Source organism: Erinaceus europaeus, chromosome 22, assembly GCF_950295315.1.
Source record: "Erinaceus europaeus chromosome 22, mEriEur2.1, whole genome shotgun sequence".
NCBI classification, from domain to species: domain Eukaryota; kingdom Metazoa; phylum Chordata; class Mammalia; order Eulipotyphla; family Erinaceidae; genus Erinaceus; species Erinaceus europaeus.
In genome coordinates, this window is record NC_080183.1 from 1,465,845 (window position 1) to 1,479,439 (window position 13,595).

The window sequence follows — 13,595 nt, forward strand, 5'->3', positions numbered from 1 at the left end:
GCGGGCCCGCCAATCACGGCATCGGCTGCGGCCTCACCGCGCGGCCGCGGCCCCTCAGGCCCCGCCTGGCTTTCCGATCTGCGCGTCGATTGGGCCGTCGGCCCGCCCATCAAAAGGGGCGGGACGCAAGAGAAGGCGACGGGCCGGCCGGGTCCTCCGGGAGACTGCGACGCGTCCCGCGGAATGCCGGGAAGGGGGAGGGGTCGCGTCCAATGACGCTTCCGGTTCCGGTGTCGGCGCGGGTTCTGTAACCGAGACGACGGGCGGGCGCCCACGTGCCTCTGTGCGTCCGGCTCCAGGTGAGTAGCGGCGTGTCCTCGGACCCCGGGCCCGCGGCTTCGAGCTCGCCGGGCGCTCTGGGCGCTGCCGGGCAGGGGGGGCCGCGGGGGGCGGCCTCTGCCTTTCACCGACCGCTTCGGAGCCAGCGAGCCCCGGGCCCTGGAGCTCCGGCCGCCGGCCGTGCCGGGAACGGTCGCGGGAGCCCCGCCCGGAGGGAGGGCTGGAGGCGGAGCGGCCGCGAGGCTGCGGGTCCCCCGCCCCGGGCTCCAGCGGGCCGCTCCGGCCGCGAGGCTGCGGTTCCCCCCGCCCCGGCTCCACGTGCCCAGGGCGCCCGGGCCGCAGCGACAGCAGCCGAGGAGGCCGAGGCCCGGCCGCCCGAGCCCCGGCGCGCCGCGTGCAGTGCTCCCCGCACAGCGCTCCCCGCACAGCCCCGCCGCCGCCACGGGGGCGCAGACGGCCGGTGTCGCCGCCCATCCGCCGGCGGGGAGAGAACCGCAGCCGCGGTGTTGTCCGCAGACCGAGCGGCCGCTGCCGGACACTGAGCGCTGCTACACGACCGCACGGGGGCCGCGCGGGCGGCGGCAGATAATGGCGGGCACGCCCCCCGCCCCCCCACCCCGTCCCAGAGGCGGAGCTCGGCTGTCTGTCCTGAGCCCTTGGGTTTTCCTGGGCGGGACGGCGGGACTGAGAGGGAGACAGACAGACAGACAGACAGACGCCGCAGCCCCGCGCCACTCCCCGCGGGTGGGGGCCGGGGGCTCGAACCCGGGTGCGGGCGTCCAGTAGGCGGGAGCAGCCCCGGCCCCGCTCCCCCTGCACTGCTGACGCTGCGGCCCGTCTGCGCGATCGCGGCTTTCCTGGTGCGGGGGCCGCTGATGCCACCGCGAAAACCCTCCCGACAGACAGACAGACAGACGCACCGAAACACCAGGGCCCTGCTCGGCTCTGGCTTACGGCGGCGCTGGGGACTGAACCTGGGACTTAGGAGCCTCGGGCACGAGGGTCTCTGCGTAACCACTGTGCTGTCGCCCCCGCCCCTCAACAGGCTTTTTGCGTTACCACTCGCCAGGAGTTCAAGACTCGGCTGCGGCCCGAGAGCAGCGCCCGGGAAGAGGGAAGAGGCGCCGCGCTGGCACCTGTCCCCTCGCCCTGGGCCCTCCCTCCGCAGGCTGGCCTTGACCCGGGCCCCGCGGTTCTTTTCTTTTTCTCCCTCTCGCTGTTTTGCTGAGACCCCTCTGTCATGGGCAGCCTTCCTCTTTATCAAGAGGATTTCAAGGTCCTCTGTTCCTTTTTCGCTAGACACTTCCTCTGCCTCTGGAACCTTTTGCTCTGGGCCACGCCTTGGCCCCTCTTGACCGCAGCTTTCAGGAGATACGCAGGGCCCCCTCCTAAAAGGACCGAGGGAGTTCCCGCCAAGACTGCCCCGAGCCTGACCCCCCCTGAGCCCTCTGCACTTCAGCCAGCGGCTCCCTTTCTGGCAGACACATCTCCGGAGCAAGTCCCCACGGTCCCCGTCAGCGGCGCCCCCGATGTGTGGAGACCTCAGGCGTGGTGCCCGTATGCCTGCACAGATCTCGAGGAGCTTTGCCAGGCGGTTAAGGAGGACGGAGTTCACGCCCCGTGGACCAGATCCCTCTTACGAGGCCTTCAGTACAACCTTAACACTCCCCGCGACTGGAGGGACGCAGCTCGCACGGTGCTCCCAGACCTGCTCTTCCTTCAGTGGGAGGCCTTATTCAGGGATGAATGCGAGCGGCGGGCCTGCAGGATCAGTCAGAACCAGCCTGGCTGGGACAAGGCCCTTTATAGAATAGAACACTGGGAGGCAGGTCTCCTGCCGTCGGAGGCGCGATTTCCCCCCGGCTGTTTTGATGGGGTACGCCTCTGTGCCTTGCTAGCCTGGGAGCGGATTACACCCCCCACGGAAGCGGCCTCAGCCCCCACTCTCTCCCTTTACCAAGAACCCAGTGAATCCCTAGCCGAATTCATCATCAGGGTCCGGTCGAGTTTGGAGAGGAAGATTTATGATCCTGCCGCCCGTTCCCTTCTCCTGCGCTCTATAGTCTGGGGCGGCATGTTTCCTGGTTTCCGACAGGTGTGCGTCGGTCTTAAAGACCAGGACCCTAACAGGTGGCTTGTGGCGATTCATGATGTAAATTCTAGAAGCTGCCCACCCTTAGCCACGGCACAAGGCTTTCCCGACGCTCAAGAGAAGCTGGAAGGGGGCTGCTGTTGGCGGCGGGAGAGCCCCAATCCTAGGCATAACTTCCGCCCCTTGCCAAATTCCCAGAAGCCCCGAACACCTTGTCCTAGATGCCAGAAAGGTTTTCATTGGAGGAAAGATTGTTGGTCTAAGTTCCATAGAAACGGTACCCCCCTGCCATTTTAGCCGGAAGCAGGACCCCAGAGTGTCGCTCTGATTTCGTAATCCCCCCTAGCGAGCCCACAGCAGATCGGTATTCACACCAAAGAGATAGAGACTCTCCCAGCTGTTAGTGAGGCAACACCCCAATTCTTTTAGCCACTGCTCGTCTCTGTCGCTCCTATGTCCCCCTTCCCTCTCATTTTCTGTTGTGTCTATCCGATGAATAAAATTTAAAAAGGAACCAGTGTTGAGATACTTTCTTTCAAAGCACCTTGGTCTTGGGGTTTCTCTAGAATTCCCATAATAAAAACAGACAAAAAATGCCACCAGTCACCACCATACTGCATGTTTGGATCTTGTCCGACCACAGTCGTTCATGACTTGGGGGTGGGAGGCATAGGGAGCTAGAGGCTTGGGGTGGGTTGGGCCACAGCGTGTGCCTGCCCGCACTAAACAGGCTGGCACGGGCACCCCTGGCATTCTTTGCTGTGCTTGTGTCTAGACGCCCCATCCACCCACCATCTACTCCAAGGATAAGCCCACCGCAGAGAAGAGCTGGCAGGCCAAAGTGCCCTCTTCCCACATGTCCATAGACAGCAGAGTCGATGTTGGAGGGAGCTGGGCGGTGACGCAGTGGGTTAAGCACATGTAAAGTGCAAAGGATCCCGGTTTGAGCCCCCAAACCCCCGGCTCCCCACCTGCAGGGGTGTCGCTTCACAGGTGGTAAAGCAGGTCTGCAGGTGTTTTTCTCTCCTCTCAATTTCTCTGTCCTATCCAACAACGACATCAATAATTACAACAATAAAACAAGGGCAACAAAAGGAAATATTTTTTAAAAAGTGAACATTACTTTTTTAAAAAAGTCAATATTGGGCCAGGTGGTGGCACACCTGGTTAAGCACACGCTACAGTGCAAGGACCCGGGTTCAAGCCCCGGTCCCCACCTGCAGGGGGGAAGCTTCACAAGCGGTGGAGCAGGGCTGCGCGTGTCTCTTCCCCTCTCTGCCTCCCCCTGCCCTCGATTTCTCTGTCTCTAGCCAATGGTAAATAAATAAGGGCGACATTGTTGGAGTGTCTGGTGGGGGCGTCTCAGAAGTGCCCTGGTAGCCTCACTCAGCCACACAGCAGCCGCGGGGAGAGAGACCCTGTGATTGGGTCAATACAAGCAAACACTGGGCGTGAGTGCCCACGCGGTGGCTGTAAGTCTGAGCGTGGGGCGAGGCACCGGGTGTCCCGTGGAAGGAGGCCCCCTGGGCTGCACGAGGGGTCAGGCCGTCGACCTGCCTGGGCTGAAAGGACACCTGAGAGCAGTGCCCTGCTTCCTGGGGAATTGCCCTTGAAGACGCGCCCGAGCCTGTGCCAGCTGTCTGCTGAGCTAGGCCGCTTGAGAATCCCCGGGGCCTTGGGCTAATCGGAGTCCCACCCACGGACACGGCCCAGAGACAGGAAGCGAGGCCTCCGGGCCCTGGTCACAGGTTGGGTTGGCGGCTTCAAACAAGCGTCTGGGGCCACGCTAGGAGCCATCCTGCCCGGGGGCTTGGGGTGCAGAGGGGGGCTTGGCTTCCAGGTGGCCTCACTGGACACCTAGGGCTTCTTAGGGCCTCCTGCTCCTTCCCAAGCGCACATTTGTGATAGGATGGCGTGCAGGCCCATTTGGGAAGGGCTGCAGAGGCGGAAGGGGCCATTTGTAATCTGTTCCTCTGCTAACCCCCCCAGATAGTGCAGTCTTGTGGGAATTTATTTCCTGTTTGTTTTGTATACACACACGGGTTCGTACCTTACGCTAAGCTAGCTGGGTTGTCAGAAAAGTCCTGACGTGTTTTTTTCTGTGCAGGAGTGTGCCGTGACTTCGACAGCCCGGTGTCTGCACCCTCTGCCGCAATGGCTCTTGAGCATCTTTGGTCCCTGAGTCCTGTTTCCTTTACAGCATCTTGTTTGTTTGTTTTTGGTTTTTTGTGTGTGGGTGGGTGGGTGTTTGTTGCTTTACCTGTGCACACGTTGGGGTAGGGGCATGCTTCTTAAGCATCGTGGAACTGAAATCTTAGCGCTTTTGATTCAAAACCCGATGTATTGGCCGCAGCGCCTCACTCCTGAGAGTGGCGTTCCAGCGTGCTGTCCGTCCTGGCCCCGAGGACCTTGCTCAGGCCGCTGTCCAGGGAGTTCTCTTGACCCTGGTTTCATTGTCGAGAAAAGAGCCCCAATCTTACCTCCTCCGCACCAATGCTGAGAACACAGCGATGGTTCAAGGTGATTGCCTCCTGCTCAGCTCTGCCTAGTGAGAGCTGGAGCCTTTGTATTTACTGTTTCTCTCTGCTCCGACCGGCAAGTAGTCTCCGCAGCTGCCACATTCCGGGGACTTCTGAGAAGGCCCGGCGTCAGGGCTTATCTGTGAGCAGAAGTTTGTCTCCTGATAAATCGCCGAGTTGGCAGCCAGGCAGACATTTAGAAAGTTTTATTGTCTTCACCCGGGTGATAGCTAAGAGCTGTTTGTGATGAGTCAGAGCCTCCCTTCGTACGTCAGCCTTTGGGCCAAGTGTCTTGAGACTCAGCAGCTGCGGCCGTGGGACTGAGTCCACTGTGCCAGGCCCTGGCCACCCTGGAGCGGAGGAGAGACCCTGCCCGGGCTGTGGGGAGCAGGACGCTGGAGATGACTCACTCTGCTTTTCTAACAACAATGACAAGAAAAACGGTTTGTTCTAAACCTCATACTTCCTGAATGTGTCACTTGGGGAAATACAGCTAGCTGATTGCAAACCCCAGTGAAGAGTCTCCGTGAAGGGTCGTGGCAGGAGAGGTGGGTGTCCTGTTGTGTTTTCAGCTGAGGAAGGGCATCAGCTTCACGTGCCAGGCGGGGTGGGCGGCACGCCAGCAGCCTGGGAGGAGGCTTCGGGTGTGCGGTGCCCTTCCCTGGCTGCCCGGGGCTGGGGGTGCCCAGTTAGCCCTCGGCCCACCCCTCCCCTCCGCGGGCTTGAAGGAAGCCCTGTCATGTTCATGATCAGTCGTCTGAGAGACTTGAAGCTTTTCATAAGGAGCCCCTGGCCCTTCCTGAGGAAGCAGGGCCGCGGGTGTCTCTATCTCTTCCTTCTCTATCTCCCTCCTCTCAATTTCCCTGTTTCTACCCAATATTACACTTTAAAAAATAAAGACACACGCTAAGTCAGGGAGACAGCATTATGGTGATGTAAAAAGACTCTCCTGGCTGGGGAGACAGCATAATGGTTATGCAAAAGCCTTTCAAGCCTGAGGCTGCAGTCCCAGGTTCAATCCCCAGCACCACCATAAGCCAGAACTGAGCAGTGTTCTGGTCAAACAAACAAACAGACAAAAAAGACTCTCCTGCCTGAAGTTCCAAAGTCCCAGGTTCAATCCCCAGCACCACCATCAGCCAGAGCTCAGCAGGGATCTGATGAAAAGGTAAGACGTGAAACGGCCCCCACGATCAGCCTGGTGCCTCGGCGGAGAGCAGCTGCGGGGTGGGCAGAAGCCTCCAGGAAGAGACTGGAGCCGGGATGGGTCCACAGTGCCCAGCATCTGGGGACCAGCGGATGTGGGAGGGGGCGGGGAAGACAGAGCTGCTCAGGTGCACCACCCCCCCCATCTCTGGCTTGGCAGATGGGTGGGGGAGAAGTAGGGGAAGGGGGGGCTGGAGGGGCGAATGGTGACAGCCTTTGGGCACAGGGGCCTACAGGGCACTGAGACGGAGAAGCTTGTATGCACAGGAGGGCTGGGCCTGCAAACCCTCAAAGCCTTCTGCAGCCCCGCCTCCTCAGCTGCACTGACCTCCATCAAGAGTCACGGGCAGGGAGGTGGCTCAGCTGGTAGCGTGCACACTGCCGTGTGTGTGTGTGTGTGTGTGTGTGTGTGTGTGTGTGTGTGTGTGTGTGTGTGTGTACATATGCACGTGCGCCTACCAGGTGCCTCCCCCCCTTCCTGGGCACGTGACCTGTCACCCCACAGCCCAGCCAGCAAGGAACACTCGCCCGCGGGCAGGTTACAAAACCAGGTCTCCCGGGATCAGAGAACAGCGGCTCCTCCTGGCTGCGTCTAGTCTGCAGACCTGCTGGGGCAAGGGATCTGGGGGTGTCGCCTCCGGGAAAGCCCACCTTTGAGCACGGCTCTCCCCTCCTGGCACCCCCACCCTGCCCCAGTCTCAGATGCTGAGATGGAGGGGCTCCCGCTCGGGCTGCCTCAGGGCGGGGGAGGCAGAGCCCAGGGCAGCAGCCAGTGCACTCGCTCTCACCCTGCCAGCCCCGCCAGGCCCTGGCCTGGCAACACAGGCACCAGGGCTTTTCAAACAAACAAACAATCAGGCCCATGCTCCCCGCTCCCCGCAAGCTGTTGACTCCAGCAAAATGGCACAGCTCCAAGGGCGGCCAGCCGTCCACAGTGACTGGCCTCGGCTCACATCCACGGCCACGCGGCTGGCTACTGAGGACAGAGCTCCCTGGTGGGACGCAGTTCAGGGGCAAAGCCACCTTGGTCAGAGGCAGGGCCGGCCGGCCGCCGTGAAACATATATATATATATATAATTAGAGACAGAGAAATTGAGAGGGGATAAAGGGAGAGAGGAGAGGGGTAGGCAGGCACCTGCAGCCAGGAGCTTTATCACTCGTGAAGCTTTATCACTCGTGAAGCTCCCCCCTGCAGGCAGGGACCAAGGGCTTGAACCCGGGTCCAACACTGCACTCAGGCAGGTCCCCCACTGCCCGGCCCTGGACTTTCCTCTTAGGACGACGGCAGTGAGGATAGTGGCCAGGGGGGAGGCTGGTTCTGTACTAAGCACTGCCCTACGCATTTTGTTACCACTTGTATTTGCTGTGTTTCCTTGTTAAGATAAAGACTCGTTGACTAGTGAACAGAGAAAGAGCTGGAGCGTCATTCTGGCATCCACAGTGCCAGGGATCGAACCCAGGACCTCACCACGCAAGTCCTGCACTCTGCCGCTGTGTCCCCTCCCCGGCCACCCAGCTCATCAGCCCTCAGCCCTGCCCGTCTGAATACAACCCAGCGACTCAGCAGAGAGGGTGGAAAGTTGCCCACCCGGGACCAGGAAATGGGAACAGAAGTCTCCAGAACACCACTGATGCCCCCTGGAGCCCTGAGCAGACTCCTTCCCCTGCCTCAGTTTACCCATTCCCGCAGCAAGAGGCTGATCAGCCAAGAGAGTCACATTCCAAGCTTTCTGCTCTTTCCACACAAACGCCGGGGAATCCCGCTGGGGGAGTGAGACTCGCCCGGGAGGGGCCTGGGGCCTGATGCCCAGGCACAGGCTCAGCAGGCCAGAGCTCCCCCATCCTGTACTGGGGCCCCACCTCTCCACAGCCCTGGCAGGGATGCCAGCGCTAGAGCCAAACCTTGGGGGAGAATCATAAAACGGTCACCATCTGGGGGAGGCGGTCTGTACATTCCAGAAACAGCCCCCAGCGGGTGAGTCACTGTTTCCACGTGGCATTTCTAGAGGGGCCTCCCGGCAGGGCGGACTCAACTTCCTGTGAGGCAGTGGGACCCTCCCTTTGCCCTCTGCCACAGCCTTCCTCCCAGATGTCCGTTTGCTTCCACACCCCTGGCCATGGGGCCCATGGAAAACACGTCTGTGTCCGCCTGGCCTTCCGTCCTGCTGCTGGGGCGCCCTCCCCACTCCGGGCTACTTCTCTGGGGCAGCAGAGGGCAGGCAGCACTGGGGCAGGGCCCCACGGCAGTTCAAGGAGAGTAAGGTGGCTCGGGGTGAGTTCCAGGACACACCTGCCCCTGAGGCCCTGGGTTCGAGCCCAGGGGCTGCATGTGCTGTCGGGGCCGGCGAGGGGGTTCACTGGTCATGCACCTGAACTGCTGTTTGAGCCCGGCCACCACCACCACACTGGGGGAACCTCTCCCCACCCCCTCTGCCCCCTTCATAAATAGATAAATAAATAAACCTTAGGCTCCAGGGTTCTCTCGGGGGCTTGCTCCCACCACTACGAATCCACTGCTCCTGGTGGCCATTGTTTCCATTTTATTGGACGGATAGAAACTGAGAGGGAAGAGGGAGGGAGGGAGAGAGAGAGACCTGCAGACTTGCTTCACTGCTTGTGAAGCTTCCCCTGCAGGTAGGGAGCCAGGAGTTTGAACCCGGATCCTTGAGTGGGTGCTTGTGCTTAGTTCTGTGTGTGCTTGACGCAGTAGTGGCACACCTGTGCCCTAAACAAGCCTTTAGAGAGAGAAAGGAAAGCAACGAGAGATTGTTTCTAAAAGCATCAAACCGGTGCCGGGTGGTAGGTAGCACAGCCGGTTAAGCACACGTGGCTCGAAGCACAAGGACCAGCGTAAGGATCCCGGTTCGAGCCCCCGGCTCCCCACCTGCAGGGGAGTCGCTTCACAGGCGGTGAAGCAGGTCTGCAGGTGTCTGTCTTTCTGCCCCCCTCTCTGTCCTCCCCTCCTCTCTCCATTTCTCTCTGTCCTACCCAACAACTGTAGCTATGACAACAACAATAATAACAGCAATGATAAACAACAAGGACAACAAAAGGGGGAAAATCATGTCTGTCACATCTGTTTTCACTCATGAAGGGTCACTGCCAATCCCATCTAACTAGGAGAAGCCAAGATGCCTGTCTTTTTTTTTTTTAAATAAATATTTTATTGTATTTTAGGTAGGACAGAGAAATAGGGAAGAGGGAGACAGAGCAGAAGAAAGATTCGAATGGTGAAGCAGGGCTGCAGGTATCTCTTCCTCTCTCCCTCTCAATTTCTGACTGTATCCAACAAATAAAGATAATTTAAAAAAAATTTTTTTAAAGGGAGTGAGGGAGAGAGAGCGACAGCTGAGTGGGGTCCTTTTACACAGCAGCAGGTGCGCTCAGCTGGGGGTGCCATCACCCAGCCCCAGAAACTGGGCTTCTAAGGGGTGGCATGCACGTGGGGCTCTGGGGCTCTTCCAGCGAGTTGAGCCGAGGAACCCGGGGCCCGGCTGTCCCTGCGCAGCCGCCATGTGTGGTCTAAGCCTGACTCTTCCTCTGCAGATACCCAGGGACGGGCCTGAGCAGGAGCCCGGGAAGCACTTGGACAAGTCTGAATGAACATGGGGTGAGCAGAGGACCCCCAAACAGCTCAGGTGGGAGGGTCACGCTCAGTGGCAGACACGTTCCAGACAGGACCCTGTTGAAGGGAGGGTGAGGACTGGCTGAGAGAATTAAGAAAGAGGCTGCGTCTGACCCCAGAAAGTGAATGTTTGCGGGCTGGGCAGTGGCGCACCTGGTTAAGCGCATGTGTCACGGCGCACAAAGACCCGGGTTCAAGCCTCTGGCCCCCACCTGCAGGGGGAAGCTTCATGAGTGGTGAAGCAGGGCTGCAGGTGTCTCTCTTCCCCCCTCTCTCTCTCTCTTTTTTTTTTTTTTTTTACCAGAGCACTGGTCAGCTCTGGCTTATGGTGGTGTGGGGGATTGAACCTGGGACTTCAGAGCCTCAGGCATGGCAGTTTGTTTGCATAACCATTCTTCCTCCTATCTCTCCCTTCCTCTCAATATCTGGCTGTCTATACCTAGTAAGTAAATAAAGATAATTAAAAAAATTTTATTTGTTATTGGATAGAGACAGTGAGAAATTGAGAGAGAAGGGGGGATAGAGAGGACGAGAGACAACTGCAGACCTGCTTCATCACCTGTGAAGCGACTCCCCTGCAGGTGGGGAGCCAGGGGTTTGAACTGGGATCCTTACGCTGGTCCTTGTGCTTTGTGCCACATGCGCTTAACCCGCTGCGCTACCGCCCGGCTCTCAAAGATGATAATTTCAAAGAGAGAAAGAGAACACTTTGCCAGGCCTCCCTGTGAGAGTCGCATGGCACGCGGCATCTTGTGTCTTGAGTTCCTTCCTGAGACAAGGCTAACCAAGCTCCTCCCGGCTGCCCAGGGGCCCTTTTCCAGGATTTAATGAGGAAAGGCTGTGAGAGCCTTTGGGAGAGTAGAGGACCTCTATCAGATGCACTTGGCATGGCCTGACCTGACCTGCCTGCAGGCAGCTCTCTGGTGATTCAGGGCTGGTGGGAGAGGCCCTCTGTACCTTCTTCCTTCCCTGCGTGGATAATTACAGGCTTACAAAGGGCTTTTCAGCCAGGAGGTGTGGCTGACACTCTGAAGTCCTAATTTACAAGGGGGCACATGCCAGAGCTCTAGGCTTCCTTTCTTGGTTTTTTTTTTTAAATCGTATTTTATTTATTTATTGGATGGAGACAGAGAATTTGAGAGGGGGTGGGGGAGAATAGAGAGGGAGACGGATATCCGCAGACCTGCTTCACGGTTTGTGAAGCTTCTCCCCTGCAGGTGCGGTCCAGGGGCTTGAACCTGCCTTGTGCGTGGCACTGGGCAGCCTCAGCTCTGCACTGGAACACACACAGACCCCAGTTCAGTCTCCACGTATATGTGTATATACGCATTTTGTTCGCTTGATGGTTTTTATGGAGAGAGCCCAGAGCACAGCTCAGCTCTGGCAGAGGTGCTGTGAGGTTAGACATGGGATTTTGGAGCCTCAGGCATGACTGGTTTTTTGTTTGTTTGTTTTTCCACAGCCTTGACACTAACTATCTCCTCCATCCCCATCCTGGGCAATTACACCCCTCTACTCCCTCAGCTAACACTGGCCCGCCTCTCTGCGCACAGGAGCCAGGAGACAGCTCAGCCTGGCAGAGCACCACCCTGCAGGTCCAGGGTCCCGTCTCCATCACTGGCTCATGCCGGGGCTGAGCAGGGCGCTCTCCCTCTCTCTCTCTCTCTCTCTCTCTCTCTCTCTCTCTCTTCCCCTCTCTCTCCTTCTCTGGGAGCACCTGGATTTGACCCAGCTACCCACCCCCTAAACCCAGGTCCCTGCCCCTCTCCCTTGGGGTCCCTGCTGGTACCTGGGCCCCCCTCTCTTTCTCACCAGCCACTCCCCAGAGAAGGTTCAGAGGACTCAGAAGCTGCCCTGGAAGCTGGAGGAGCACAGATGAGACTGAGGCTGAAGATCTGGGGATTCCCAGCACGCTGCCTGCCGGCTTGGTGCAGGGGTGGGGCAGGCGGGACGAGGGTGGGGATTCGCATTCCTCACGAGCTGCCCCCGGCGCCTGGGGGCTCCTCCCCTCCCGGGGTGCAGAGAGCCGCGCTTGGGGGTGGGGGTGCCGGATGTCACCCTCCCAGGCCGTGTCAGGCCGGCTGGAGGTGCCGCTTCCTTGGACTCCGCACCTCCGGAAGGGGGAAGGGGGAAGGGGTGTCCCTGCCTGAAGCCCCCCGGCGGGTCTGCCAGCACCCGGGCCCCCGAGTCTGCGCGCGCTGGGGACCTGCTGCCCGGCCCGCGTCTCCACGCCATGGGGTGTTCCCGGGCTCCCTGGGGCCTGGTGGCGGCGGGGCGGCGCCCCGGGCGGCTCCGGGTGGCGGTCAGTGTCCCCGCCCCGCCCGTCCCGCCCCTCGGAGGCCCGCAGGGCGGAGGGCGCGCAGTGAGGAGCTTCCCCCGTCGCTGCGCTCCTGCACGCGCGCGGTGAGTGCCGGGCAGGGGAGGGCGCGGGCCGCGGGTGGGGACCCCAGCTCCCCAAGCCGGCGCCTGAGAACGGTGCCCCTCAAAGTCCGGGGGACCCCGGGGAAAGCGGCCGTGACAGCTGCGGGCGGGTATTTTTAGGCGGCGCCTTGTTCCCCAACCTTGGGCCCCGGGGGCTCCCCCCACCCCCAAGCTCAAGGTCCCAGCTGCCTCTCCCGGGGGCTCGCGGGCCTGTCCACGCGTGTCCCGGGCTCTGCGGTGACAGTGGCGGGATGTCTTCCCCTGTCGCTGGGTGACTCCCTCCCGCGGTGCCGGGAGCAGAGAGGGAAATGGGGCGGCCAGGCTGGGCCTCATTGAGACACCTCCTGGCTGGGTAGCCTCGGCTAGATGATGGTTCAGCCTCCCTGAACCTCTTCCCAGCTCCCTAAGGGACAGGCCAGAGAGCACCCCAGGGTCTACCCGGCCCGCCGCCCTCTGTGTGGGCACCCGCTGTGACTGTCACTACCCCTTGGGCCCAAGGCCATGGGGGGGGGGGGTGCTCTCTGGTCCCCTCGTCCACCCTGAAGCCTCAGCTGCCCGGCGGTGTCTGCAGGCAGCCTGGGAGCCCACCAGCGAGGGCAGAGCGAGTAGGAGAGGGGCAGCTGCCCCTGGACAAGCTCCTCCGTCTGCCAGGCCCAGAGACTGGCTGGCTTGTCCAGAGCTGCACAGCCAGTGGGGACCAGATCCGGGCTCTCCCGGGAGTGCAGGCAGGACAGCTGGGGAGCCAACTGTCCCCGACCCCAGCACGGGGCTGACATGGGGGGCAGCTGTGCCTGCTGGGTGCCGCTTGGCCCCAAGGCCCCTCTGAGAGCAGCTGGAGGCACTGGGACTGGGGAGGTTATTTCTGGACCTCATGGCCTGCCTGTCGACTGGGGGGTGGGGGTGGGCTCCCATGTCAGGGTGCAGACAGGCGCCCCACAGGGCAAGTCTGGGGGGGAGGGAGGGGGCTCTGACCTTGTCCCCCTCTGCCTGGTGACTGTCCCCCGGCTCAGCTCTGACCTGCCCCCCCCAGCTCCCCTCTCCCTCTGCATCCTGCGCTCAGGGGATCAGGGGTCAGTGCCGGGCTGGGCAGGTCCGGTCCCGGCCCCCAAGCCCCCGGAGCTGCACGCAGTGGCCCGCCACCAGGCTGTTGGTGTCCAATGTCTCCTACAAAACTTCCCCACAAGACGCAGGGGCACAGCACCCACTCGGCAGCGTCTCAGACTTTATTTAAAAGAAAAAGAAGAAGAAGATGTTATTTGTTTTAATGAGAGAGCCACAGCGTGTGAGGTGGGGGTGGGTGGGGTAGGCAGAGACCAGAGCCCTGCTCAGCTCTGGCTGATGGTGGTGCCTGGGACTGAACCCGGGACCTCAGAGCCTGGGAGATGAAAGTCTTTAGGTTCATGTCATCTCCCTGGGCCTTTAACTATTAAAAAGACATTTTGTTTATTTTTA

General features: G+C 60.4%; 2 long non-coding RNA genes across 2 annotated transcripts; one reads left to right on the forward strand and one right to left on the reverse strand.

Moving 5' to 3' along the window:
- The first annotated feature begins 5,028 nt into the window (after positions 1-5,028).
- Positions 5,029-9,039, forward strand: LOC132535417 (uncharacterized). The gene is made up of 3 exons (XR_009547201.1): positions 5,029-5,156; positions 5,194-5,438; positions 7,479-9,039. It is a non-coding gene; the product is annotated as an uncharacterized LOC132535417 (long non-coding RNA).
- LOC132535418 (uncharacterized) lies at positions 5,082-6,791 on the reverse strand. The gene is made up of 2 exons (XR_009547202.1): positions 6,621-6,791; positions 5,082-5,309 (listed from the first exon to the last, which is right to left on the reverse strand). It is a non-coding gene; the product is annotated as an uncharacterized LOC132535418 (long non-coding RNA).
- Positions 9,040-13,595: the final 4,556 nt, after the last annotated feature.